Source organism: Temnothorax nylanderi, unplaced genomic scaffold, assembly GCF_030848795.1.
Source record: "Temnothorax nylanderi isolate EJ_2023f unplaced genomic scaffold, tnyl_v1.0 TNYL_tig0343_pilon, whole genome shotgun sequence".
In the NCBI taxonomy this organism is placed as follows: domain Eukaryota; kingdom Metazoa; phylum Arthropoda; class Insecta; order Hymenoptera; family Formicidae; genus Temnothorax; species Temnothorax nylanderi.
The window spans coordinates 54,332-59,402 of record NW_027249405.1 but is presented as its reverse complement, the minus strand read 5'-3'; the positions used below and the strand labels follow the sequence as shown (position 1 = coordinate 59,402).

The 5,071-nt window shown below is 35.9% G+C and overlaps 1 pseudogene; it reads right to left on the bottom strand.

Moving 5' to 3' along the window:
- Window positions 1–1,992: 1,992 nt before the first annotated feature.
- LOC139781518 (uncharacterized) lies at window positions 1,993–4,343 on the bottom strand (annotated as a pseudogene).
- Window positions 4,344–5,071: the final 728 nt, after the last annotated feature.

Here is a 5,071-nt window from a genome sequence, read left to right as displayed (position 1 = left end):
ATTTAATATCTGAAATTTACTATTAGAATATTTTCATAAAAAGAGAACTTATATACATATGTGTACACAAGTAAAAATATTATGCAGTTAAACTTTTTAATTCTAAATGACATATACATATATAACATACTGTTACCTTTTGTACGTAACTTGTTAAATGATATTTCATATTCAACCCTTATAATGATCATGGCAGTGTATAAACATGCTTTGATAACTGAAGACAGATCTTCCAAAAAGTCCAAGAAATAAACAGATAAATGTTGATGTTTTCATAACATTTCACAAGATTCTAATAGCAGAGACAGTAATAATAAACTCCTGCTTAAAAGAATCTCGTGCTTTGTTCATGAATTCTTTTTTGGTGGTTGATGACAAGCCTCTTTTGCAAACTGCTACAAATGCATGGAATATGTCGTTCTAAGTTCCTTTCTATCTGAAATAGACATTTAATAAAGTTAATCATTAGCATAATATATAGAATTTCTTATGCAGAAGAAATTTAATAAAAATGTTATCAAGTAACACAGTTTATGAAGCAGATAGTAATTTTAAGAAGTCCACATCAGCTTGTATTGTAAATGATTTCTTGGTAAATATGCAGAATAGTGGCCTCCTCACCGATTTCGTTGAATTTAGACTTAATCGACGCGTTTTTGCGTGAAACAAAAGAATCTGGCAGAAAAAAGTGTCGCTTTGCCCCGCGAAGCGAGATATTAACAGTTAAAGTTGACGACTATCAGGTTATGAGACCTGTCATACCGACAAGATGTAGCGACTACGAACATGCCCCGCGGCTACATGCGCATGCTCCGTGGCCGCACGCGCATGCTCCGTAGCGACATATGTAGTGTACTTCGACGCGTCTTACTTAAATAAATATCTTGTCATTTACATCTTAATCTTACAATGGCATACGTCTGCACATCTTAATCTTACAATGGCATACTCAGTCCAGCAATTGAACAATAATCCGTGGCTTGCGATTCAGGACATTATTGGCAATACAAATACGTGGCCGAAATTTATACGGCAAATGTTCTGGGATAAAAATTTTACGGATCATAAACGAATGATTATTATTGTCAATTTTGCATATATAAATAACTATAAAATTGATAACTATAGCAAACAAGTATATTGTTTTTTATTCTTTGCAGCAATTGGGACAAATGCGACGCAGCCGTGTGTACAGTTTCAGCGTTTTCCATAGAGAAATGTTAGATCTTAATATGAATCCAATAGTATAGATATCGATATTTAATAAATCATGAGGTAATTCTTTCAATATTAATTGATAACCATAGCAAACAAGTATATTGTTTTTTATTCTTTGTAGCAATTGGGACAAATGCGACGCAGCCGTGTGTACAGTTTCAGCGTTTTCCATAGAGAAATGTTAGATCTTAATATGAATCCAATAAATAATTAAAATTGAATTTATTATTTTGAAGTTGTGATTTTCATTAAAGCAGATATTTTGTATTTAACTATTTAAAGCGCGTCACTAACCTATATAGGTTAGTGACGCGCTTTAAACAGTTAAATACTTTTAAAGCGCGTCACTAATCTATACGCCGAAGGCGTGTCCTAAAATCGGTGAGGAGGCCAAGCTCCCCCCGCTCACACTTCTAGGTTCACTCACACCGGTCATGGGGGGGGGGTGCAGGGGGAGCGAAGCCCCCCCGCCCACGCATGTACTTTGATATATTATATAGGATATATTGACGAGTAGGGATGCAATAATATTAAAATAATTTATGATAGAAAAATTAATAAATTATTTAATAGAACATAATGTGATAAGTAACAAAATACATTATCCAAAGTGCAATAATAAATTAAAATTAAACAGAAATAATTTCTCATTTCGTTGTCGAAAAGTATTATATGAGAAAAATAAACATAAAAAAATATGTGAAGAAACAATGCACATTGAAAGGAAGTGTTAAATTTAATACATTGTTTAGCAGATCTAACTTAAACTTGAAATTATGTAGCCTCCGAGACATCTGCTTCATCGTCCACAGTCTTCGGTGGATACAATTCCGCAATTGCACGGAAAAAACTGCTTAAGCGATCTTCATAAGCATCAACGCGTTTGAAGAGATATTCAGCTAAATATCCCACAAAATGCGAAGAACGCGTTCCATACCGTGGGATATTAGCCCTTACTTCTCTCCAAACACGTTCAATATGCTAAGTGTGGGCTCCTGAATAGACAAACAAATAGAAATTAGTAATGCTAAGTTTAGTGTTGTGTATTTCGAATGCATATGTTGCTCTTTATATATTTGCAATGTAATTACCGGTATCTGGGTCGACGAAATTCATCGAGTGATTTACTGTTAGATGTTGGAAGCCTTCACTGTTTAAACAGTTGTACGACTTCCAACAATCTGACATTATCGTCGTCCCAGGTAGAATCCACTCCTTGATCAGCTCAAGCAGAGTTTTTTCCGTGCGGTCTTGCACTGGCACAATAAAAATTTTTTTTGTGCCACGTTCGTATCCACCGAAAATCCACTTTCCCTCGATTATTTGGCCACGATTGTATTTCCTTTTGCCGATTTTTGTTTCGTCTATTTCGACGATTATATTGGGCCCTCCAAGTTTCGCTGAATTCTTTTCGGCCCAATATATGCAAACCTATTATATTTATAAGAGGAATTATTTGACCAAACTGACGTTTAATATCGTAGTATTACATTAATTCATTCGACGTTTCGACACTCGTTTTGTGTCCTTATCAAGAGTTTACTAAAACAATGAAGTCATGTTACATAAAATATATCGCACAAGGAACAAAGAGCGTAGAAAAGGAAAATATATACCTGTCTCATACTAAAGATTAGCCGCACATAAATTTCTTGCAGTTTTAACACTTTGTCAAATTTCAATGTGAAGGAGCCGCGATCCATCCTTAATTAATCGTGCGATGTAGCACCGAATTAAGACATAACCGGAACAGAGACATGTGAGAACAGCCGTTCCGAGACGAAGGACGGCGTCAAACTAATTTGAAACTACAGAATACATGAGTGGGTCACCGGAAGAAAAACATACACACGAAGAGAAAACTATTATGTAGATCTTATAATTCGGTCATATAACGGATTAAGATTTTCCGTGTCTTTTTTTAGATTGATCGTATTGTTGTGTTTTTTAATATGAAACATCTCCGCTATCTCTCTCTTCCTCACATTTCTCTCCCTATGCAAAACTTCAGCAGTGAACCATTTAAAATCATGCCCGTGCGTCAGTCGGTGCTTGCTAACTACGGAGCGCTTACTCTCATTTTTTTTAATGTCACTAAGATGCTCCTTCACACGAGTTTCCAGGTGTCTTAATGTTTGTTCTATATAGGACACATTACACTCGTTACAGTCAATTTTATAAACTACACCTGTTTACTTCATGTTGTCAAGTTTATCTTTGCCACGTTTTATAATTGAATCAAGCTTTTTGGGAATCGTGTGAAGGACATCCAAGCCACATCGGTTTAAGGTACGGCGAATATTCTCGCTTAAACCCTTTACGTAAGGAAACACTAGATGTCTCCGGGCATCGAAAGTGTTGCTGGCATTACTGGAGTCGATGATGTCCTTGCGATAATTTAACTCTTTTAACCTCTTGTTAATTTGCTTATCAATAACGTGTTCAGGGAAGCAGTTATTTATAAGGAATGACCGAATTATAAGATCTACATAATAGTTTTCTCTTCGTGTGTATGTTTTTCTTCCGGTGACCCACTCATGTATTCTGTAGTTTCAAATTAGTTTGACGCCGTCCTTCGACTCGGAACGGCTGTTTTCACATGTCTCCGTTCCGGTTATGTCTTAATTCGGTGCCACATCGCACGATTAATTAAGGATGGATCGCGGCTCCTTCACATTGAAATTTGACAAAGTGTTAAAACTGTAAGAAATTTATGTGCGGCTAATCTTTAGTATGAGACAGGTATATATTTTCCTTTTCTACGCTCTTTGTTCCTTGTGCAATATATTTTATGTAACATGATTTCGTTGTTTTAGTAAACTCTTGATAAGGACACAAAACGAGTGTCGAAACGTCGAATGAATTAATGTAATACTACGATATTAAACGTCAGTTTGGTCAAATAATTCCTCTTATTAATTTTCACTGGCGAAGAAAAGAAGTTTATATTCTATTATATTTAACATAACAAATTTTATAAATATATATCTATTTAACATATATTCATTGCATTAAGTATATTAAATTATACTTACTTCTCGGCAAAAAGAAATCCAGTCAACAACCGAGTGCTGAGTAAGTTGCAATTCTGTGCTCAAAAAAATTTGTCTCGGAGGTCTTAACATAATAAAATATGCAGTCTTCCTGCATATTGTTTCCAGGCTTAAGTTAGAATTGCTGAACCATGTATCAAATCTAACACTTCCTTTAAATGTGCATTGTTTCTTCACATATTTTTTATGTTTATTTTTCTCATATAATACCTTTCGACAACGAAATGAGAAATTATCTCTGTTTAACTTTAATTTATTATTGCACTTTGGACAATATATTTTGTTACTTATCACATTATGTTCTATTAAATAGTTTATTAATTTGTCTTTATCGTGAGTCAATGCCAAAAACTCGTGCAGCTGCATTTTGGCACGATAACTTATGATAAAACAAAAGAATATCATTTTGTTAACTTTAACTGTTAATATCTCGCTTTGCAGGGCAGAGCGACACTTTTTTCTGCCAGATTCTTTTGTTTCACGCAAAAACGCATCGATTAAGCCTAAGTTCAACGAAATCGGTGAGGAGGCCACTATTCTGCATATTTACCGTAGTCAATCGGGACCGTGGCCAATCGGGACCGTGATCAATATCAACGTGGTCAATCGAGAACGTGGTCGATATCAACGTGGTCTATCGGGACGGTGGCCAATCGGGACCGTGGTCAATCGGGACCGTGGCCAATCGGGACCGTGGTCAATCGGGACGGTGGTCAATCGGGACCGTGGTCAATCGGGACCGTGGTCAATCGGGACCGTGGTCAATCGCGACCGTGATCAATATCAACGTGGTCAATTGG